At 46.5% G+C, this 25,334-nt stretch overlaps 1 protein-coding gene across 1 annotated transcript in view; it reads right to left on the reverse strand.

Moving 5' to 3' along the window:
- The window catches only part of KIAA0232, an 83,948-nt gene extending 58,962 nt beyond the window's left edge, over positions 1–24,986 (reverse strand). The window contains exons 1-2 of the mRNA XM_080797749.1: positions 24,882–24,986; positions 13,702–13,826 (exon numbers count right to left, since the gene is read on the reverse strand). The gene's annotated coding sequence lies outside the window, so the exon portion shown is untranslated. The remainder of the gene's footprint in view (positions 1–13,701; positions 13,827–24,881) is intronic.
- Positions 24,987–25,334: the final 348 nt, after the last annotated feature.

Raw genomic sequence — 25,334 nt, forward strand, 5'->3', positions numbered from 1 at the left:
ACCCATACACAATTTCTCCACCTTAATATAATTCACACTATTTCCATGTGGTCATTTTCAGTGGTTATTTTTCCTTTTCATAGAACTTAAAATGTTTTCTTATTTCAACAGGTTAAATACTAATACATACTTCTGTATTCTCTGCTTTTCACCTAACATTACATCTTCCCAGTGCTGTGGTAGGGTCCAATATGGCTATTTAACATTTTAATTAAAAATCGGCCACACGTGGGCGCCTGGGTGGCTCAGTGGGTTAAGCCTCTGCCTTCGGCTCAGGTTGTGATCCCAGGATCCTGGGATCCAGTCCCGCATCAGGCTCTCTGCTTGGCGGAGAACCTGCTTCCCCCTCTCTCTCTGCCTGCCTCTCTGCCTACTTGTGATCTCTGTCAAATAAACAAATAAAATCTTAAAAAAAAAAAAAAATCGGCCACACCAGTCACATTTCAAGAGCTCAAGGCCATGTGTAGCTAGTGGCTGTTGTGCAAATATAGGACATTTCTGTCACTGCAGAAGTTCTGCTAAACAATACTGGCTTAGATTCTCTCCTACGTTGGACTAAGCAGAGTCACAGGCTCAGCAGAACCCACACCCCCTCCTCCCTGTACCTATGGACTGTACGAGACACTCCCCTTTACACCTGCAAGATGGGATGCTAAGCAGAGCCACTCTTGAGACAGCACAGAGTACCAGAGGGATGGTCTGAGGGAAGTGGAAAACACCTGCCTTTGTGTTTGGTGGGTCTCAAATGTCATCAGGTCAAATGGCATTGCAGCAGAAAGTAATCATGGAAGATTCAGAGACAATGTCAAACTGTATACAGAACAGCAAGGACCACGATGCTTACTGACAAAGCAAAAAGAAAACTAACACTAACCCTGGGGGCCAAATTTCAAGGTTCAAAATTCAGGAAGAAAGGTTATTTAGTCAAAACAGGGTGGATTATGCTGCAGAAACAAGCAATCCCCAAATCACAGTAGTCAGGTCCATACTGGACTGGCAGGAACGCTCAGCATAATCACAGCACAACCTGGGACTCCGCACACAAGATGACAGCGCGGTCACCAACCTTGAACCCTGCTAGTTCAGAAACCAGGGGCAAAGAAAATCTATGTCAAAGCATGCACCAGTGCTTTGGAAACTCCCTCCTGGGAGTGAGTCCCCATCTCCCCAGTTAAAGCAAGTCTCATGGCATCATTCCAAGCAGGGCTCAGGGAGAGCTCGCCTCTCCCATGCCGGGGAGGAGGGGAGAGCAGTAACAGGTGTCGACAGCCCTAAGGACTACTTTAAGGGGCAAAATATGGGACTCTTTTTTTTTTTTTAAGATTGTATTTATTTATTTGTCAGAGAGAGAGAGAGCGAGGAGCGAGAGAGCGAGCACAGGCAGACAGAGTTGCAGGCAGAGGAGGAGGGAGAAGCAGGCTCCCTGCTGAGCAAGGAGCCCAATGTGGGACTCGATCCCAGGGATGCTGGGATCATGACCCGAGCCAAAGGCAGCCGCTTAACCAACTGAGCCACCCAGGCGCCCCAAAATATGGGACTCTTGATAGGAAACAACTCTAAAGTCTAACACTATTGAAAACTAGCTTCCGGTCAACTTGGCTGGACTGTCTGAAGGAGATAAATTAAAACACTGCAAAAACAAAACAAAACAAAACAAAAACACCCCACAAAAGAGACTAAAGTAACATGCTCAGGAAAGTTTCTGAAGGCGTGAGCACTGCTGAAACATTAACACTTAAATGGCAACAGCCAACCCCTGCCCTATCTCCTCTAAGAAGCCATCCCTGACTACTTAAGGCCACACTACTCACTTTCTGTGACACTGGGGGCACTCGCTGTCCTCCCTGCTCTCTGCTTCTCAATGACACGCATTCACACTATTCTCCCAACGGCCTCCTGCATGTGGGTTCCTTCACAAGCAAGGCTGAAAGCTCCCCAAAGCCAAACTGTGAGATGTTCCACATGCTAATTAGCAAAATACTTAGGCCTTGGCAGGTGAGCAAAACTGTCAAACTAAACACTTTCCACATCTAAATAGGGGAATAAATTCTGAGAGACAGCCTTGAAAAATACAATATTCCTAATGCTAGCATGTATGGGAAACTACTGGGCCCCAGTCAAGTTCTCAGCTGCCAGGTGGGGAACAACTCTAGCCCAAGAGCCCTAGTTCACTCTTCCACCACTCACACGTGTGCTAGAGGCTTTGCATACGCCAGGTACAGGGCACGCTGTTAGTGATAAAAAATCAACGACCCTCAGATTCGTTCCTTCTGTATTTACCATCCTATGTTAATGGGCTTTGGGCTTCATCCTGAGGTAATCAACTTGTACTTCTTCCTGCTGAAACCCACTGTCTTCCACCTTCCTTGATCTAGTTTGGTACTTTTGCAATTTATGCCTTCATATTTTACCTGGTCTTCTACACTACAAATTTCACAATAAATTTGACAAAGTGCTCAATATTCAAGGGCCTGAATTACCTGAAATGGTCTTTTCATAATTCCCCAATTTCTGTATCAATACAACTTTCACACACACACAAAAGCCTTTGAAGGGGAAGAATAAAGGATATAAAAAATATAAGTAGAAGAAAACAGAACAAAGAAAGTAGATGTTTGAACTAAGCTTTTAGATTCTACTACTTTTCACAAAGATCCTAAATATTTGCCCGGCATATCAGAGAGTGCACATTTATAATGAGCTAATTACACACATGTACATAATCTCAGTGCATCGATTTGGAACATAAGGGATCACTCATTTTCTTTAGTAGGTAGCAGGCCTTCAGAGCTAATCTATGGCCAGAAGAGAAAATCCATAGAAATCAGCCTAAACCAGAACTCTTATCACTGAAAAAATGACAGGCTAAAAGCTGGTCATATGCACCTGGTTAAGCTTCTGTATCTGAAAAACTATGGAGACAGGGAGAGTCGGACCTACAACTGCTTCCCCATTTAGAAACGTGCCAAGTCCTAGGAAGTGAATAAGGCTTCTAAGACAATATAAGCAATGAGACTAGTGTGGGACATGAGCGCTTTCCACGCAAATAGGAAGAACTGCATAAAGATTAAATTCCATTTTTACTAGCCAGGCTATCAGAAATACACTGACCAATATATATTCTCCAGTGACAACGAAAATGAATTATTTTCATGAACGTAGGGTTGTTCTTATCGCTGAAAGTATTACTCCAGAGTAACAGGAAATAGCAAAGGTCTTACTAAATTGCACACACATAACAGACCTGGTTAATCTCTAAGCTGAAAAGATAAGAAAAAGGAAGAACAGCTAGATAATGAGGGCAGGTGAAATGAAAGGACCTGGTCGCACAGAGAATCAGAAGCACAAGATAGACTTCCAAAAGCAAAACAAACGGGAACTGTACCACGTGTGTAATGAGACTAAATAAAAGGGAAGAGCTTTTCAGTCCAGCCTGGAGAAACTCTCCCCCTGGTGTGCTGCTGGCCAGTGCTTACAGAACCCAAAGTCTGGGCCAGCCTCTAAGTTCTTAGAGTCCTAAAGGGGCTAACCAGAGGGAGATAAACTACTTATGCAAAGTAACATTGTTTTATTTCTAACTTTTACTCCGAGGCCAGTTATTAGATGATTCATTCTCATCTGTTAATATTTCTGGTTTGAAAGCTGGGCTGATTTTCCCAGACTGAAATCTCTTTGCAAGTTTCATTACAATAACCAGCATTTATCACTCATCTAGAGCTATTAGACACCAGAATTCATCAGCAGGGCTGCAAAATGGCAGCTTTTGTACCTTCAAAAAAGTCCTTATTGGAGACTTACAAAAATGTCGTTTTTCCCTAGAAAGGGCAAACCACATGTCAGGCACTTTACAGAATGAAAAACCATGCAGAAAGCCCTTTGGGTCAGAGGGCAGGCAGTTAAGTGCACACACTGACATCTGAAAGCATCCTCCTGTGAACGACAATACAGCTACCAAACAAAAGCCAAACGTTAAAACAAAGTTCATCATTATGAAATCCTAAAAACTGCTGGAAAGTAATGAAACTAAATTTCAGAAATTTAGAAATTTCAATTAGGAGAAACTATATGGACCTTCAACTCCAAGAAAAATTTTCAACACTAAACAACTTTTTTAGAAACAAAAAATCTAAACAAGCAGATTTTTAGAATTCCGAAAATACAAAAGGCTCTACCATGATGAAAACCATTTAGTCAAGGATGAAACATTTATCAAATACTAGATCACGACGGTGTATCAAAATAGTTTCTCTGAGCGATACTGTTGCTTGTCCAACATCTATCTGTGCATAAAAATTCTACAGCTCCTGGGGCGCCTGGGGGGGGGGGGGCTCAGTCTGTTAAGCATCCAACTCTTGATTTCAGCTCAGGTCATGATCTCAGAGTTGTGAGATCAAGCCCTGTGTCACTGGGTTCCTTGCTCAGAGTGGAGCCTCGAGATTCCCTCCCTCTCACTCTGCACCCCCTCACCCTACCCCCAGCCCCGCGCACACACTCTTTCAAAAAATTTTTTTAAACTCTACAGCTTTCAACTACTGACCTCAAAATTACAGTGATCTGTCTTCTGAGTTTCAGTAGGTGGGGGGGTGAAGTGGTGTGAAATTCTGAGGCTCACCGGTAAGACTGTGCATTTTAAAAAAATACTAAAATAAAGCCATAAGCTAAGTGATACATATGACAGTTCTCCAAAATGAAACTGGGTAATAAGCAATATTTTGGTAAGATTTGGCATCTCTCAATAAGAGATACCTAATTCAATAAAAAATTTTAGATGATTATCTGATACATATCCTATTAGAAATTTTAAAAGATCAGAATAAAATTCTTTGATTTTGCAAAAAGATATACATTTGAGAACTCAGAATAGGTTCAAAGTACCTGTATTTTTTATCCATTAATTACATGCTTCAAAGATTAAATCAAGTCTTTAGCTGTGACTCTGAGGATAACTATGTAGCTACAGTCCCTAGGAAGCTATTTAAATGAATAGTGTCATCATTTAAAGTAAAAGCTGCTACAGTCCCCCTAAAGTGTATTTATTCTAGGTGATATAATATTTATTATTTTGCTGTAGAAATTCTTCCTCTTGCATGAATTAGGGAAATACCAGAGCTGAAACAAAAGTAGGTTTACTTATTATTATTATAACTTTTAATATGGTAGGTAATGTGCATCTGGACCCTCCAGGAAGAAAACAAAGTAGACAGCGTTTTCCATATTCACTTAATTATAGATTTCTTCTGTGTTCCTGAGAACACACTTTGGGAAATATGACCTTTTAAAATAGACTTACCATTTTCCCTAAGGGCCAAGGTATCAGGTAGACCTAGACCATCCAGGGTCCTTATATCCTTAATTTCCTAGGGTTGAAAAGTTAAACTGAAGATACCATTTAGAAATAAGATTTTAAGTATATAAATGAGTATATTTATTATCCTTTAAAAATCTGCATAAAGGGGCACCTGGGTGGCTCAGTTGGTTAAGCAGCATCCTTTGGCTCCTATCCTGTGGGATCGAGCGCCACGTCAGGCTCCCTGCTCAGCCAAGAGCCTGCTTCTCCCTTTCCCTCTGTCTGCTGCTCTGCCTACTGGTGCTCTCTATCTCCGTCAGATAAATAAAAACTCTTAAAATAAATAAATACATAAATAAAAATATTTTTTAAAAAATAAGAATCACATAAATTATATTGTGCTATACAGTAAATCAATCAGAACTCCATGGGATCGAAATTTCCCAATCCCTCCCTCTCCCCCAGGCACGACTCAGTCCTCATTTGCAATCTTGGAATACCCACACTAAATGAGCTGGGCCTACGTTCAATGCCTTCCACACACAGCACTTCCCTGCAGCACACACTCCAGGCCCAGCAGCAAAGCAGGCACCTGACATGTCGGGGTACTTACAGCCCCTGAAATGATCCTGGGTTTATTTCCACTGCACAGAGCCACCAAGTTGGGTTTTCGTGGCTCTAAAGACAGAGGTGCAATAGGATGCTCATGGCAGAGCCACCACTAGGACGGAGCTCAACTGGCCAGTGGCTCTGCAACACCGAAGGCCAAGTGCAGTGCAGAGGCCACGCTCCAGGGGCTGGTGGAAGGGCAAGATGATGGAGAAGCACCTGTCATTCATAAACATTTGCTGGGGTCAAGTACAGCTGCTAAAGAATTTAGAAATGCTACCAATTTGGGGCGCCTGGGTGGCTCAGTGGGTTAAGCCGCTGCCTTCGGCTCAGGTCATGATCTCAGGGTCCTGGGATCGAGTCCCGCATCGGGCTCTCTGCTCAGCCGGGAGCTGCTTCCCTCTCTCTCTCTGCCTGCCTCTGTCTACTGTGATCTCTCTCTGTCAAATAAATAAATAAATAAATCTTAAAAAAAAAAAAAAAAAAGAAATGCTACCAATTTTTAGTGTATTCTGAGGCATCCCTGAATCTGGGAAAGATGCTGAGAAGCTCCACTACTCTGGGAGGCCCAGTGGACTGGCATTAATATGACTGTTTATCTCTGGAATTCTCCATCCATCAGTGATAATTCTTAAGACCTAAAACAGAAAATACTTTACAGACAATGCCATATCATCGAAAATATATTTAAAATGGCCAGTGGCCGGGACACCTGGGTGGCACAGTTAGTTAGGTATCTACTTTCTGATTTCCACTCAGGTCATGATCTTGAGGCCATGAAATCGAACCCCACACTCAGCACAGAGTCTGCTAGGGCCTCTCTCTCCCTCTACCCTCCCCACCTCCCCCACGCCCATACTCCCTGGCTCTCTAAAAATAAACAAAATCTTTAAAATACCCAGCAGCCTGCACAGGTCCCAACCTGCCTGCGGTCTGGGGTTTCTGCCTCGTAAAGCAAAGGAGAGGGTTTGTCTTCTCCTCTGAGAAAGACTCCTACAGAGCTGGCTTTAGCACCTTCCAGGAATAGGGAGGCAGGGGTTGAGAGCTCAGGAGCCTGGGTTTCAGTTGAGTTAGAGAAGACGGTGCTCACAGCGGGAAGTTCAGAGTCAGGTGCAGTTACCTCCAGGATTCCTGACTGTTAATCAGGCCTCGGTTTCATGACAGTCACAGAAGTGGATCCCTTAACAATAATGACAGTTTCAAAAAATAAAATAAAATAAAATGCACAGCAATGTAAGACACAAGAGTGAAAGATTTGGGGTTGGAATTTTACACTAATTAAAACCCTTCTCAGGGTGCCTCAGTGGCACAGTTGGTTAAGTGTCCAACTCTTGGTTTCACCTCAGGTCATGACCTCGAGGTTGTGGAATCGAGCCCTGCATCAGGCTCCACACTCAGTGGGGAGTCTGCTTGGGATTCTCTCCCTCTCCCCCCGCCCCTCCCACTCGTGCTCACACTCTCTCTCTCAAATGAAATAAATAAATCTTAAACAAACAAACAAAAAACAACCTTTTGAGGGCACCTAGGTGGTTCAGCCCATTAAGCATCCAACTCCTGGGTTTCAGCTCAGGTCATGATCTCAGGGTCGTGAGACTGAGCTCCATGCTGGGCTCCACGCTCAGGGTGAGGAGTCTGCTGGTCTCTCTCCACCGCTCCCCCAAATAAATATAAATTTTAAATTTTAAAAAAAGTGTTTTTAAGATTTTATTCATTCATTTGACAGAGAGTGAGAGCAAGTACAAGCAGGGGGAGCAGCAGAGGAAGAGGGAGAAGCAGGCTCTCTACTGAGCAGAGAGCCCGAAGTGAAGCTCAATCCCAGGATCCTGAGACCATGAAATGAGCTGAAGGCAGACGCTCAACCAACTGAGCCACCCAGGTGCCCTCAAATTTTAAAATCTTAGAAAAAAGAAAAGACCCTTCTCCTCAAAGAACAGACTGGGCATGACCATCTGTAGAGCTCTAGAGATGTCAAAACTCTAAAATTTCACTGATGGTACCTGGGTGACTCAGTTGGTTAACTGTCTGCCTTCTGCTCAGGTCATGTTAGCCCCACATTGGGCTCCCTGCTAGCAAGAAGCCTGCTTCTCCCCCTCCCATTCCCCCTGCTTGTATTCCCTCTCTCATTGTCTCACTGTTAAAAAAATATATAAAATCTTTTTAAAAATGTTTTTTAAATTTCACTGATATGTTCAAATCATAAACATTACAAAGATTAACTGTAAAATAAAAAGTAGCAGACATGTATACTCACAAACACAACAGCAATATACATGCACAGCTATGAAAAGGATATAAACAAGAACGGTTAAGTATCCAAACACTGAACATAAAGTCACCTTTCAAATGACTCCTGTTACATATGAAGTTGATTACGCTTTTTGTATAGATTCTGGTCAAGTTTTCTATCACGTGAAATATTTAATTCGGGGATTGGCAGTAAGTTTTCTACTCTGGTGAATATGAAATCAGACACCTCTGGAAAAAAAGGTAATAATCCCTAGAAATATTTGATAAATAAGGGTAATCTTATCCAGATGCATCTTTCAGGTGCTACCTAAGGACCAGTAACTAGAACCACAGGAGTGATTTGGGCAGAGCTGTGTTATAGATCCCTGTTTCAACCCCTCACTGAAAGTCAAAGACCTGTGTAGTTTATGCAGAACTCACTACCTACAGACCCGTTCTCCACCCCACTCCCTACCCAAGGGTCTGAGAACTTTACTATAAGAGCAATTGAGGGTAGGGTTTAAGAGAAGAGATGGTCACTGTGGTGGTAGACTTTGTTAGATCTTGCTCAGACCCAGTGAATCAGAATCTCCGTTTTACCAAGTTCCCCAAGTGACAAATGTACTCATTTTCTTTAAGTAAGCTCTAGGCCCAATGCGGGGCTTGAACTCATGACCCTGAGAACAAGAGTCACATGTGTACGGACCAAGCCACCCAGGCACTTCCAAATGTACTTAATTTTTTTTTTATTTTTAAAAAAGATTTTATTTATTTACTTGACAGAGAAAGAAAAAGACACAGTGGAAGAGGGAACAAAAGCAGGGGGAGTGGGAGAGGGAGAAGCAGGCTTCCGGCGGAGCAGGGAGCCCAGGGCTGGATCCCAGGACTCAGAGATCATGACCCGAGCGGAAGGCAGCCACTTAACGACTGAGCCACCAAGGCGCCTTCCCACCAACCCGACTCCCCCACCCCCGCCATGTACTTTAAAATTTGAGAACACAGTCCTTAGACCTCTTTCCCTACCTCAAGGTCAGAAAGAGGCTAGTCTGTACTTTCTTCTAAAGTATTCAAGTTTTTCTTCTCATATTGTAGCAAATTGAATCATTGTTTCCAACCAACCCTTTGTGTTCCATTCATCCCATTCCACAGCAAGTCCCCACCATTGTTGCCATGGGATGGACTGGCAGTGCCTCCCTCAGGCTGAGAACATGTCCCTGCATTGCCCCCTGTGACTGGTGCAGCCAGTGGACCACAGTGGACATGACCTACACCATGTCCAAGCAGTTTTAAAAGTGATCATGGGATTAGGACTGGCTTCTTCTGCTATGAAAGGAAGAACATGTCCCAGATGAGACTGCTTCCTCAGCATGGGTCTCAAGACAAGGGGACAGACACCTGGAAGGGCACCATAGCTATAACTGGCAGCTGCCAATGCGTAATGTGAGCCTTGAAGAACTGTCCGGTGCTTAAGCCACTGAGATTCGGGGGTTCAGTCACCGCAGTGCAACCCTGTAAAATCTAGTAACACAATCACATTCTTAATCCACCTGTGAGTTACCTGTATCTAGGATTAGTGAAGGAGGCCCCTAATTGCATGTTTTTCTACGTGGAAACCCAGCTGCACCTGTGTCCCTGACGGATCAGCCCTCCATCCCCATCGGTAACTGCACTTTTCTCCCAGATGCAAGCTCAGCATAACCACACATCTCTCAGGGGCTCTCTTCTGTGCTCAGCACACCCACCCCCATGCCTACACCACACCGTTGGAGCTACTGGACTTCTACACGAGTGTCGAGACTCCTCCTTGGGAGTGTCTTCTCTGTGCCTGGCCCTGTGTTCACTCTTACAATTTTAGGATCTACCACCACATTCTGTGAGAAACCCTGCTGGGGTTTTAATTAGAGATACATTAAATATATAGATCAATTTGAGGAAAACAGACCACTTTATACTACGGAGTCTTCCCATTTATGAACAAGGACCATTTCTCCATTTATCTAGGTCTCCCCCTAGATCTTTCAAGTAAGTGCCCATGTTCAGCACACACATTTATTCCTAGATGCTAGGCCACAGACTCTCCTAGGTTTTATACAGAATCATCACCTGCAGATGACAACAATTTTCTGTTTCTAGTGCAGCAATCCTTGGAGAGGGCAAGGCCATCCTCTGGCTGTGCTGGCCCACTGTCACCTCGGTGGGACAATGAAGAGAAACGGCCTCAGCAGGGTGTCCTCTGTCCTGTACCCGGCTATACAGGAAATGGGTCCACTCTTCCTCATTAAAACTGATGTCGTCCGTAGGTTTTCTGTAGACATCCTTTACTAGGCTAGGAACACTGCCTTCTACTTGCAGTTTGCTAAGATCGTAGCTATAGCTGCTCAGTCACCCGTGTCTAGAGTCAGTGAACTAAAGGTACTTCCTTTCTCATAGCATAAATGTGGTTTTCCTTCAGCAACAGCAGAAGCGGATTATGTTTCTGGAATTTACTACCAAAGTGGTTCTACATGCATGCTCACTGCATTCCAACACCCCATGAGGAAGACATGTAATTATTCCCTTTGTACAGATGATGACACAGAAACTTAGAACAGAAACTTCATTTCTCCAAACAGCAAGTAAGAGGAAGAGCTGGGATCTGAAAGCAGACTAAGCTAACCCTAGAGTGAAGCTCCTCACCGCTGCAGACTGTCTGGTAATAACCTGCAGCTACCCCAAGGGTCCTTCCAGCCCCAGAGGGCAGGACGTGCACAGCAATGGTCTGCACCTAACTCGGGCTGTCCAGGAGGTACGTTCTGCGAGCAGTCCCACCTGACCAAGGATCCGCCTTCAGGAGTCCTTCAAATCAACAAAGCAGGACATCAAACAGGGGGGAGGGGCACCTGGGTGGCTCAGTGGGTTAAAGCCTCTGCCTTCGGCTCAGGTCATGGTCTCAGTGTCCCGGGATCGAGCCCCACATTGGGCTCTCTGCTCAGCGGGGAGCCTGCTCCCCCCTCTCTCTGTCTGCTTGTGATCTCTCTCTCTGTCAAATAAATAAATAAAACCTTTAAAAAAAAAAAAAACAGGGGGGAAAGGAAGGTAGGATTAAATTTTAAAGAATTTTAAATTCACATGAAATAGGTCCCAAAATTTGGAGACTGAGCTATTGTTCCAGGGACCCTTTTTAAGAGAGAAAGATGGGGCACGTGGGTGGCTCAGTCATTAAGCGTCTGCCTTCAGCTCAGGTCATGATCTCAGGGTCCTGGGATGGAGTCCTATGTCGGGGTCCCTTGTCAGCGGGGAGCCGGCTTCTGCCTCTCCCTCTGCCCTACTTGTATTCCCTCTCTCGATGTCTCTCTGTCAAATAAATAAAAAATCTTAAAAAAAAAAAAAGAAAAAGAAAGAAACAAAGAAGTTTCAAAATGTTTTATAAGGAAAAAGAAAGAGAGAACATGCCAGTGACGGGAGGGGGGTGCGGAGCAGAGGGAGAGAGAATCATAAATGCAGAGCCTGACATGGGGCTTGATCTCATGACCTGAGGCAAACTGTGCTCAGACACTTAACTGACAGCACCACCAGGCACCGCCCCTGTGGGTCCTTAATCAATATCAGCATGCTGAACAGTCTACGACTGTTTTCCAAAGAACCCATTTTCCAAAGACCCCACCTTGTGACACTAAGAAAGGAACTGGCTGCCCCATCAGATTCAAGTGACCCTTAATTGTATCTAAATATCAGAAGCCACCACCATTTGGTGACTCTGCAAGACACAGTGGGGGTGACAAAGCAGTTTAATCTGGGGGGGGGCAGTGTTCTCTAGTAATTTTAAAGCTAGGAGAATGTCATTTCATTGCATGCTCAAAAAAATCATCCTCAATGGCCCACGTCATCCATCTGCTCTGCGATGACCCAGAATCCACATTTCCACTCCGTGGAAACTCTATGTTCCAGGTTTAGGAACGTGGATATGCTGATCCAAGTCTGAGGAACGAGAGTCACTTCCAACTAGTAGCTCCTTTCCACTCTCTTCTAAACACTGGTCAAGCTACCTCTGTTCAGCCCCTAACCCAATGACTGATGCCCTTACAAGATGAGGGAAACGGGGACAGAGACCCGAGGAGGCGGCCACGGGCAGCCAGAGGTGGACAGGAATGAGATGCATACAAGCTGAGGAACACCAGAAGCTGAGACAGAGGCACAGACAGGCCTTTCCACAGCACCTCCTCAGGACCCCAGCCTCCTGACGCCAGCCTTTAGACCCACAGCCTCCAGAACTGCAAGGATCTCTGTCCACCGCCCAAGCCCTGGCACTCCTCACAGCAGCCCTGGGAAACTCCTGCAGCACTTCCTACCTGACACTGGCCGAAGGCACATTTCCGCTCCTGCGATCCTGCCTCCTGGAAAGTGTACAGGATGGGACAGGAGGAGAAAGGAACAGGCAGGCGTCAGTGTCAGGAGCATGCTGACTTTTACTCCAAGACATGGCCTGACCTAGGGCTGCTCAAACTCTCTCAAAGAAGCAAACCCCAATCTACACCTGAAACAGCTTATGCGGGCACAGGTGAGGAGCACGGGAAGTGCTGAAAGTCCCCTCTCCCCATCCACCCCTGCCTCACGCCTAGAATCCTTTTATTCATCTGTTCATTCAATGAACATCTGAGCACCTGCTCTGTGCCAAGCATGGCTTTCACAGCATGGAAAAACACGGAGCTAAACCAAACCTCTGCATTTTACAGATGCATCCCCGGGGCCCGCAGTGGGTGCAGCCCAGGGCCCCCGTGGTCCAGCTGGGAAGCTGCTGCTGCTTCCACCACACCGTCCACCCCTCACCTAACCTGCAGCCTTGCTGTCATACAGTTCTGAAGGATCAAGGCAAAACCTTTTTACTTTGCATTAAGCCTATCTTTCTTAATCAAACCTTTCGGTTTGGCCACGAGTGTTCACCAGCCCCACAGCCCTAGAGACACTTTGAGAAGCCGACGGACCTAAACTGTGCGTCAGAGGGAGAGTGAGACCAGCTCTGACCCCACTTCAGCCAAGGGCGGACTGCAGGGTGCTACCCGATCCCTCTCGAAGCTTCCCCCTGCCTGCCCTGGCAAGGCTTGGGCACGTCTACTGGAGGAGTTGCCATTTCCATGACAGTTTCAACCCCACAGCTAGGGGAAAAATGGTTACAAACACAGTTCCTCAATGTGCACATGTGTGTTTGGAAATGGGCGCACGAAACGCAGGGGCAGCAAGGATACCGTGTAAGGGGCGGAATGTTTGCCTGACGCTGATCGATGCAGCCCCAGCGAGGCGAGCAACATCCTGCCAGTGGTACCACCTGGGCCCAGCTCCTGGTCTCCAGGAGGCACTCAGGGCAGGCGCGGCCTGGGCACGAGATCGCACTGACGGAAGGAACTGAATGACAAGAGGGATGATAACAAAGTCCTCCCTCCGTGTAGCTGAGCCCACTCCCGGGGCCTAAGTGAGTGTTGACAGGTACTCTGCGCAGTTTGGAAGGAGAAGGAAGGGAAGACATTCTTATAGGTGTTGCAGCAGGCAAAGGCTGCAGGTGGGAGGGTGCCTGAGACCGAGGTTCTGAGGGTCACGGGAGTCACCTGCCGGCGTTAACTGCGTCAAAGCTCTTACACGTGCACCTTCTCCGACTGTGGTTCTTTGGCAAAGGCCACGTTACAGCACAGCTCTCACCGAACAGGCTGCATCCCCGTCTGGATGGAACTCACTTTAAAACAAAACCAAAAACAAGAGAAGTTACAGGGAAAGATCCTGATCCTCCCGACTATCTCTGAGAGCTGTTCCTGTCTAAAGAGTCCGGCCCACCTACCATACAGTGGCCAGGCCTAGCTGCTCTGATTCTTTTCCATGAGTTCTAGAGAAATTTTAGTGAGGCTCACTTGCCCACAGACCACAACTGTTATCACCCCCTCTCTTCTCCAGCTCCCCTCTTCCGCCAGTTCTCCAGACTGTCCTTGGACTTCCCTACCAACACTCGCTTCCTCCATTAGCACCACCCAGCTGCAAGATGGAAGTCACCAGTATGCAATTTCAAATTTCCCAGTAGCCACAGTAAAAAGGAAATGGGTAAAATTAATTTTAGTAATAATTTAGTAATATATTTTATTTATATTTCTATTTTAACTCAACAGATTCAAAATATTATCAATCCAAACATAAATATATAAATATATTAAAATATATAAAAACATAAAAATATTTTATATTTTTCCCCCACATTGAGTCTTGGAAATCTGGTATATTTTTGACACAGCACATCTCAAATCAAACTAGCCACAATTCAAGCACTCAAAAGCCATATGTGGCTCACGGCTAGCTAACTGAACAGCACAGTCCTCGCTGATCTCCAGTCCTATGAATTTAATACCATCTATGTAGCAATTACTCCAAACTGTACTCTTTCTCTCAAGATCCAGGAATTCTAGAGCCATCAAGCTACAACACAGTTAGGTGTCTAACTGGCTTCTGAACTTGTAATAGGTCTTTTAAAAAAAACACAAAAACTGAATTCTCACCACCAACAATCTTGCTGAGACCTTCCCAATGTCAGCCAAGGTGACCTCCTGCTTCCTCTGCTCGAGGCAAAAACTTTGGCATCATCCAGACCCCTCATCCTCCTCTCAAATCCCATACCCAACCCACCAGCAAATCCCTAGTTCTCCCTTACTAACACATCCAGAATCAGGGTCCTTCGCCTGTTCTGCTCTCCCTCTGGACGATGCTCAGCTCCTCAGAGAGCTCCTATCTCTCCCCCTCACGTCCTTCGGGTCTCAGCTCAAGTGGCATCTGATCAGAGAGCCCTTCCCTGTCCGCCCCATACAACACGACCCTCGTCTCCTACTTTATTTTTCCTCTTAGCTGGAGCTGTCGCTTGACAGTTGTACCCATTCGCTTACTCATATGGTCAGGACAGAACAGGGCTGCGTGTGTGCGGGGAACAGGGGCCCTCAGGAGAACCTGGTGCAGGGCCAGCGGACCCACAGCCACCCGCTGCTGCACATTCAGAGTCCTCACAGTGCCCACTTTTTAAGTAAATAAAGCCCCAAGTAATCCTACACACCCACTAGTGGTGCTCTGTTCAACTGAGCCTGACTGATGGTTCGATTTTATTTTCATTACTGACTTGCCTGTGATGGGCTTAGGATTCATTTTACTAGATTTTAGAAAATGAAATCCCAGGGATAGGTCTGAAACTTAAACTGTTTCCCTAAAGCTTCAGTAAAGTACACCTTAAAAAAACAAACCAATACAAAATCTAAAACTGCAGTTCAGTACCAACTTCCTACTGCTGTTTTCACAGCTCCTTTAAAGACTTTTTCAGTTTGTAGCATTCTAGATTAGAGGTTTTTCAACAAAATACACACTGAGTTCACATAGTCTTAATTAGTTTTCAAGAAGACTAAAGAATGCTGTAGGTGCATTTATATAATGCATTCCCGAAAGTCTCCAAGTTGGTAACCAAACTGTTAGTGGTGGTCACTCACAGGGAGCAGCATAAGAAGGCATGAGGATGAGGGGTGCTTCTTTTATGAGACTGACGCGCTGCCTACTGCGCTAAGGAGGCAGGTGAGGGGTGCTTCTTTTAAATAGTGTTTACCGGACTAGGGCATGGGGCGGGGGGCAGGGGGGTCAGCTGGCTAAGCATCTCACTCTTGATTTCAGCTCAGGTCATGATCTCAGGGTTGTGTGATCAAGCCCTGTGTCGGGCTCCACAATGGCTCTGGAACCTGCTTAAGATTCTCTCTCCCTGGGGCACCCAGGTGGCTCAGCCCGTTAAGGATCTGCCTTCAGCTCAGGTCATGATCCCAGGCTCCTGTGATCAAGCCCTGCATTGGGCTCCCTGATCAACAGAGTGCCTGTTTCTCCCTCTCCCTGCTGCTCTACTTGTGCTATCTCTCTGTCAAATAAATAGAAGTCTTTATTAAAAAAAAAAAAAAAAAATTCTCTCTCTCTTCCTCCCCTCTCCCTCCACACACACACATCCCCATTAAAAAAAAAAAAAAAAAAAGCCTTTATAGGACTGACATAATTGGCAGGGTCCAGTGCAAAGTGCAAATGTAGGCCCCTTTATCAAAATTATTAAACAAACAAATTATTAAACATTAAGGCAGCTCCCCCTGCGTATGTCCTCTGACAAATAAATATTTTTTTAAGAATTCCTTAAAAAAATATATATGTTCAGGGACACCTGGGTGTCTCAATCAGTTAAGCATCTGCCTTCAGCCCAGGTCATGATCCCAGGATCCTGGGATCAAGTCCTGCATCAGTCTCCCTGCTCAGCGGGGAGTCTGCTTCTCCCTCTGCCTGCAGCTCCTCCTGCTTGTACTCTCTTGCTCTCTCTCTCCCTGACAAATAAATAAAATCTTAAAAAAAAAAAAAAAAGTGTTCAGGGCGCCTGGGTGGCTCAGTGGGTTAAGCCTCTGCCTTCTGCTCAGGTCATGATCTCAGGGTCCTGAGATTGAGCCCCTCATCCGTCTCTCTGCTCAGCAGGGAGCTTGCTTCCCCCGCCCCGCTGCCTGCCTCTCTGCCTACTTGTGATCTCTTTCTCTGTGTCAAATAAATAAAATCTTAAAAAAAAAAAAGTGTTCAGCAACCCAGAAGCCCGTCCCATCAACTAGCTCAATAAATTCTGGCACATTCATACAATGGCATACTAGGCACATAAAAAAGCCACAGTGAATCAGACGTGAACATAAAGACCTGTGTGTGGGGATATGGAGAGCACCCCAAGACACAAAGTTCAAGGTTTGCTTAAACACAAAACACTCTCGACAAGGACTCCATTTTAAGAAACATAGGCGTATTTTTTGCCTAGGACACCCAAGAAACTTATCAATGTTTTCTTCAGTACAGAATGAGTACAGGAAGGGTAGGAGTGTGAAAGTCGACTTACTTTTCATCTTATAATCTGCTGCTGTTTTAGAACAATGTTTTGATGAATCATACAAAATACACTTTAACAGTTTTTTAATTTTTAAAAAATATTTATTCACTTAAGTAATCTCCACACCCAACATGGGGCTTGAACTCAAGCTGCACAATCAAGAGTCGCATGTTCTTCTGACTGAGCCAGCCATGCACTCCTACTTTAACAGTTTTAAATAAAGCTTTTAAATTTATAAAAACAAAAAACTCCTTTGCTGGTACCAGCAAAAAAAAAATAAATAAATAAAAATGCAATCAGTACACAATTATTTACGGTGGTAACCAAATAAAGGGGTAGCAAACCACCACCAACAAAAAAAGAATTAAAAAAGCATCTATTCTAAAAAAAAAAAAAAAAAAAAAAAAAAAAAAGCATCTATTCTAATAGCCAAACTATGGAAAGAACCTAGATGTCCATCAGCAGATGAATGGATGAAGAAGATATGGTACACACACACACACACACACACACACACACACACACACACACACACAGAATGGAATACTATGCAGCCATCAAAAGAAATGAAATCTTGCCATTTGCGACGATGTGGTTGGAACTAGAGGGTATTATGCTTAGCAAAGTAAGTCAATCGGAGAAAGACAACTATCATATGATCTCCCTGATATGAGGAAGGGGAGCTGCAATGTGGGGGGCTTGGGGGTGGGTAAAGAATAAATGAAACAAGATGGGATCGGGAGGGAGACAAACCGTAAGAGACTCTTTTTTTTTTTTTTTTAAGATTTTATTTACTTATTTGACAGACAGAGATCACAATTAGGCAGAAAGGCAGGCAGAGAGAGAGGAAGGGAAGCAGGCTCCCCGCTGAGCAGAGAGCCCATTGTGGGGCTCGATCCCAGCACTCTGGGATCATAACCCGAGCCGAAGGCAGAGGCTCTAACCCACTGAGCCACCCAGGTGCCCCCCGTAAGAGACTCTTAATCTCACAAAACAAACTGAGGGTTGCTGGGGGGAGGGGGGTCAGGAGAGGGTGGTGGGGTTATGGACACTGGGGAGGGTATGTGCTATGGTGATTGCTGTGAAGTGTGTAAACCTGGCGATTAACAGACCTATACCCCTGGGGCTAATAATACATTATATGTTTATTAAAAATTTTTTTTAAATTTTTTAAAAAGCATCTATTCTATTTCAGCTTTCTCTTCAGTAAAATCTTCACAGAAGATGCTAAGAAACAAAATGTTAATCAGACACCTAAGAAAAAGCTAGTGACTGAATAAATTAAGGGTTTGAATAAATCCCCAAACTGGGCCAACAATTTTTGAAACAGCTGTGTACTAGCTATTAAGATTCCAAAGGTACTCTGGAAAATGGAACTGAACTAGAAACTAGCTCCTGGTTGAAAAGGAAAAGAAGTCCCTCCTCACTTTCCACCTCCCCATATGAACTATGGTAATAACTGCATCACCAAAAATGAAGTCTGAAAATGCACTAAGCCACATTTGCTGATACTTATTTAGCTCCATGAATTTTTTCTCCACAGATAATGGGCTCATTTCACTCTGTACTGAGCAACCACTCCCCTGTGCCAGGTACCATGAAGACTGCAGACAGTGCCCAGCTCACTTCCAGTCACGAGAGGAGCAAATGCACACGCGTGCACGCACAAACACACACCCACAGTGCCTGTATTCACAGAACTCCCACTTCTAGCTAGAAACAAAAGCCGCACATTCTCAGGCATACTGTAATGATTAAACTACCGTCTTCCTGCCATTATTTCTAATACAGACACTAGTTCATCCACTGGGATGGCCCTATCATCCACAATTCTTTGAGGCAGGTTTTAAGAGAGATTTATTAGGAATATATAGATTTCCGGGACACCAGTTAAGCATCTACCTTCGGCTCGGGTCATGATCCTGGAGTCCTGTGGCAGGCTCCCCGCTAGGTGGACAGTCCACTTCTCCCTCTGACCCTCCCCACTCTCGTGCTTTCTGTCAAATAAATATATAAAATCTTTCACAAAAAAAAAAAAGTTTCAAAATTGGAGCATCTGAGTGGCTCAGTTGGTTAAGCGTATGCCTTTGGCTCAGGTCATGACCCCAGGGTCCTGCGACTGAGCCCCACATCAGGCTCCCTGCTCAGTGGGGAGTGAGCTTCTCCCTCTCCCTCTGCCCCTCCCCCATGCTTGTGCACACATGCTTTCTCTTTCTCTGTCTCAAAAATTTAAAAAAAAAAAAATCTTTAAAAAAAAGTTTCAAAATTATAGCTGGTTTTCCTTACCTAGTTTCTCCCTCTCCAGCCAGGGGTAACAGTGATGACCAGACAAAGGAAGAGACACAGAGCTATGGGGAAAGCCTAGTGACCCATTATGCTTTGGAAGGAATACCAAAATCAGAATTTTAACAGTCACTCCAAATTCTAAATAGAGAAATTCTATCACTTAATAATTACAAGACATATAAGATTAAAATGAAAACATTTGCTTTACTGAAAAATAACATAGTGTGAAATTTGACAATTCCCATTTCCACTGACTTTCTTAAGCCACAAGCAAAAAACCTGGTTCACCTTCAGATAGGTCTGCCTGTCCTCAGAATAATTTAGGACTACTGTCACTAATCTGCTTGTGCAAGAGCCCTCTCCAATGAAGTACTCACTTTTCTGCTTGTATCAAACTAATGAAAGAACAGAATTGCAGGTGGAAAACCCAGAGGACTTTTTCTTTACACACACACTTAGAAGGATGCCCTGGGAACAATCTGTGAACATTGTTACAGTAAACCAGCATATACAATCTATCAACTTAGCCAACCACTAGTGTTTTCTACACCTGCTTAAAATACTGGCTAACAGCTGCTGCTTACCAAGCACTTACTATGTGATGGCCCTGTTCTGCATCACGGGCATGCATGAAGCTCTCACCGAGAACCATTCCAACCCTGCTCCCCCTCTGCTGAAATCAGAGACTGCAGGATGGCTGACTTAATTCCCACAAGCATTTAATAAGTAGGTACTACATAAAAGATCACACAGCACAGTAGAAGGAATCAGCAGTGGAAAAGGTTTCCGGTCTTCCCTCGAGAAGTTTATAATCCAGGAAAGGCCTCCACGTAAAGACTACACCAAAATGTCATAAGGAAAAATAACTGAGTGGGGGCATCAGTCAAGCACTGTGTGGGAGAAGAATGATAAAGAGTTAACTCTGACAACCCAGGAAGAAGTTTCTTTCATGGAAGCAGAAGCATTTAAGCCAAGCTCCCAGTATTAAGGATTCTGACAGGAAGAGAAAGGCGCAAAGGACATTCCAGAGTAAAGGAACTGGACAAAACAAGCACAAAAGTGGCCAGAAGCCTAGGGCTGAAATACGAGGTGGAGGTGGTGAGAGAGGGGCAGTAGAGACAGGACTGAGAGTTATAGGAGGCCAGGTGGCGTTGGTCTTACAGTGATTTCTTTACCACTAAGACCCAACTGGTGGTAGTGTCTCTAAGGAGAAAATCTTTGTAGAAGTAAGCCTACCAACAGAACTAGGCCATATCTCAGGTGCGGCAGAATGGCGGGGGGTGGGGGGGTTGTGCTGAGAACCTCGGCAGCACACACTGGAGGCAGGGATGATGGGATCTGATCTACCCACTGAGCAATTCTGGCAACAGAACACAGGAAGACCAGGGAGACCAGAGAAAGGGAGGCCATCAGCAGGCCTACAGTTACAATCTACAGGAGGACTGGAAGGGCTCACTAGGGGAACTGCTGAGAAAAACGCTGATAGAAAAGAGACATGGGGGGTAGACCTCGTAAAAACCCAAGTTTCCAGCCTGGGAATGATAATGAGGGAGACAAATGTGTGGCAAAGGCATCCTATAAGCTTCTATCTGAACAAGGACGTGCCACACACAAAGTATAGCCACTTTAAGTGACGCTGCAGACCAAAAATAGTACAGACAAGACTGTTCTCATTTCACAGAATAAAGACACTGAGGTCCAAGAGAGATTTAACTGACTTGCCCAGGATGACACAGGGGGAAAAAGAGGAGCCAAGACACCACCCCGAGTCTTGCAAATACAGGCCTAATGTTCTTTATTTTATTTAATTAATCAATTTATTTATTTTAAAGATTTTATTTATTTACTTGTCAAAGAGAAAGAAAGCACAAATAGGAAGAGCAGCAGGCAGAGGGAGAAGCAGGCTCCCCACTGAGCAAGGAGCCAGACGTGGGACTCGATCCCAGGAACCCAGCCGGGATCAGGACCTGAGCCAAAGGCAGACACTCAACTGACTGAGCCACCCAGGTGTCCCCTAACGTTCTTTAAATAACCTTCCCAAAAACCAAGTTAGTTTTTATATTGTAACAAATGTCCAAAAAAAAAAAAAAAGCATTTTAAACAAAAAATGCTCAAAAAAAGAGCTTTAGGGGCGCTTGGGTGGCTCAGTGGTTTAAAGCCTCTGCCTTTGGGTCAGGTCATGATCCCAGAGTCCTGGGATCAAGCCCTGCATCAGGCTCTCTGCTCAGCAGGGAGCCTGCTTCCTCCTCTCTCTCTGCCTGCCTCTCTGCCTACTTGTGATCTCTGTCAAATAAATAAATGAAATCTTAAAAAAAAAAAAGAGCTTTAATCTGCCGGGAGCGCAATTTTATCTCAAAGGTAAGAAATTTTGGGGGCACCTGGGTGGCTCAGATGGTTAAGCGTTTGCCTTAGGCTCAGGTCATGGTCTCACGGTCCCGGGATTGAGTCCCACGTCAGGCTCCCTGCTCAGCCGGGAATCTGCTTCTCTCTCCCCACTCCTGTGCACGCACGCGCGCTCTCTCTCTCTCTCAAATAAATAAAAATAAAATCTTAAGAAGTATTTTAAGGCTTGTGCTCTCGTTCCCTCTACCCAAGAGAGGGACTTACTTCCCAGTCAGCAGTGCAGGCTCACAGAACCTGAAGTTCAGACACAGAAGAGAAAGGTGGTTGTTTCTACTTTCTATAAAAATCCCATCCGGTATTATGTGAGAGATCAAACATAATGGAAAAGAAATATTCTAATTATTAAATATCTTCATTGTTATAAAGCTATTTTGAACATTGTGGCTGGTACTCTAATGTTTGTTATTAAAATACTTAGTAATAATAATATACTGCATAAGGAGAATGACAGACTTTGACTTTATTTAGCAAACATTTGAACACTTTTTATGTTAAAGTGCCTGAGCAAGGCGTTGGGGGCAAAATAATGGTACGGCCATCACAGCCAGAGTTTCACATACACAATGTAAGGTGATACAGGCAATGATGAAAGCAAAAGAGAGGGTTATGACTGCAGCAATGAATAATTCACATTGACAGGGTTTCTTTTTTTTTTTTTTTAAAGATTTTATTTATTTATTTGACAGACAGAGATCACAAGTAGGCAGAGAGGCAGGCAGAAAGAGAGGGGGAAGCAGGCTCCCTGCTGAGCAGAGCCTGGGGCTGGATCCCAGGACGCTGAGATCATGACCTGAGCTGAAGGCAGAGGCTTAACCCACTGAGCCACCCAGGCGCCCCTTGACAGGGTTTCTAAAGGGCTCCAGAGGACATAAAATGGGGTGTGAACTTTTAAAAACGGGAGAGGGCGGGACTGAGAGCACTGCCATCAGAGAAAAGGACATAAGCAAAGAAGGAAGTAGCTGGGCACACTTAGAGAATGGAGCATAGTTCCGTTTGGTGGGACAGTGTAGAAAGGTGACAGAGCGGTCAGGTAAAGTTCAGAGATGATTCGGGCCAGAATGAGGGGCCTTGAATGTGATGCTCGTGGGTCTGGAATCCAGGCTCCAAACAAAAGGCAGTCTTAGCTCTCTGAGCCAGAGACTGGCAAGATGTGATCTGTGTTTAGGAGAGAGGACTCTGGCAGCCAGGCAGAGTGTGCACAGGAAGGGGTGGGGAGGAATCTAAAGAGAGCATCAGCCAAGAGAGGAATCTATGGCTTCACAAACTAGCACTAACTAATCTTATATTTTAAAAGCAGAGCGCTTTTGACAGAATTACTTCACATCTCCCCTCACCTGATTACCCCAAGCACCCTGTGGGACAGGTATCATCATTCCTTCCATATTACAGACCAGAAAACTGACTCAGAGGCCATTAACTGCTCCAAATCCAATGCTGCTAAAACAGGGAGAAAAGGCAGGCACACTATGCAAAATAAAAAAAACAATCCTACTGCTTCTGAAGCAAAGGTAAAGGTATACCATTAGAGAAATGCTAAAAATCCATAATTTTCTGAAATGTTGTCAGCTTGTGTAACAAATAAACTAATTACCATTAAAATAATTACAGATTTGCTTCTTGTTTTTGCCATGTTAAAGACCTGTACTATTCTTTAAAAAGCAAAAAACCCTCTAATTCCACTTCCCATGGATTTAAATACTTAAGAGTAGTAATCTCCCCTCCACTGAATGTTCCAGTGGCCAAATGGGCAAACATGAAAACTGATCCATGTACCCAAACTGAAGAAGTAAACCACTTTTGAAATAATTAAAAATTCGTTATTTAGCACGTACAGCAATTCAATCTAGTATATACAATAAGGCATGATTACAAAGTGCTTACCTAAAAGTAGGCAAAGGCACAACTTTGGAAATGGTTTTTGTCACAAAGAAAAGGCATAAAAAGGATCCCGAGACCCATTTAAGAATGGATCCATCCAAAACAACCAATGACAGAATATTTGACCTTCAGGATGCAGACTGGTAGATTTCCCCAGCTTTAAGTGCATAGTCTACGAAACGGTCCAGGAGTTCTGGCACGGGTCTCACACTGCATAGGAGAAATCTAGCTTGGGGATCTGATTGTTTAGTTTTATCCACAACATCACCTCCTATTAACAAAACTGCCTGCCCGCACCCCTTCGCCCATCTTCTACCACCGGGCTGTTTTTTTTTTTTTCTTTTCTTTTTTTAAACAAGCAAAGGCCCAAAGATGTAAAACCCATTCTTAGAAACTTGGGACAATGAATCCAAGTATCCCACCCAGCTCATTACTAGCAGGAATCACAATTAAATGATCGCAAGGAACCGCGCACGTCCCCTCCCCGCCTAATCTCCTACACCTTCTTCTAGGTTGTCTCTACACCTCGCCCAGAAGCCCCAAACTGAGAAACCAAAACTGGGTTCGGCCACGACTCGGGTGGAGGGGGTGGGCAGGGGTCGCATCCCGGGGAGCCCGGCAGGCCTGTCACCTGCGCACTGCCCGCGGCACGCTACCCCCTCGGGCGGCAGACGGCCCTTCGCACGCGACGGTCCCGAGTCCCGGGCCGGCGAGTTGCGGGGAGCGCCGCATCCCGCCGACGCCGGCGATTCCGCGGGCCCGCAGCTCTCGCCCGCGGCGGTAACCTTCCCGGCACCCCGCGCCCCGCCCGCCCCGCGCCACAGGCCCGCGCGCCCGTCACTCAGCGCCCGCCCCGCCCCGCGCGGCCCCTCCCCCGCCGGCGGTCTCCCCACCCGGGCCCCCAAAGGACAATGCTAGAGGAGAGGGGCGGAGGCACGCGCGGGCCGAGGGCAGCGCGCCGGGCGCCCACCCGCCGGCCGCTGGGGAGACCCGCCGCCAGCCCCGCCGCCCCCGGGCCCCGCGCCCGCGCCCCACCTCGCCTCCCCGCCGCGAGCCGCTCCCCGCGCGGCTGCACCGGCCCATTGTGCGGACTCATCGTCCGGCCTCGGCGCGCCCGGCGCGGAGCGGGGCCGCGGCGAACGGGACGGGGGGTCTCCGGGCCCCGCCGCACGCCCCGGGCCCGGCCGGGGTGCCCGCGGAGTCCGCGGGCCCGCCGGGGCAGCCCGGCCTCCCTCAGGCCGGCCCCGGCCCCCTCCGCGCCGGCGGCCGCTCCGGCCCGCGCCCACCCGCCCGGACCCCGGCCCGCGGTACCTGCCGAGCGGCCGGGTGGCGCGGCGGCCGGCGGGGGCGCCTCCTCTCGCGGCGAGGGCTCCGAGCGGCTGCCGAGCGCCGGCGGCCCTGGCCTGCGCCTTACGTAAAGCGGCGGCGGCTCCGGCGCCACTCGGCGGAGGGCGGGAGGCGGCGCGCCGCGGCCGCTCCGCTCCGTTACCCGGCAACTGGCCTCAGCGCCCCGCCAGCCGGGCGCGCTCCATATCCTTCCGCCCAGCCGCCGGATTACATCAGCGCCCGCCCGCCCCGCCCGGGCCCGCCCCTTCGACCGCCCGGCCCCGCCTTCCGGCCGGCGGGCCCCTTGGGCGGGCCGCGCAGGGGCCCGGGGCCTGGCCGAGCCACTGGGCGGGGCGTGAGTGCTGCGGGCCGCCGGGAGGTGCAGGGCTGCGGGTGGAAGTCCACCCCACGTGAGGGCCGTCGGAGGGGAAACGCCCC

This window comes from Martes martes (genome assembly GCF_963455335.1).
Source record: "Martes martes genome assembly, chromosome: 2".
NCBI classification, from domain to species: Eukaryota; Metazoa; Chordata; class Mammalia; order Carnivora; family Mustelidae; genus Martes; species Martes martes.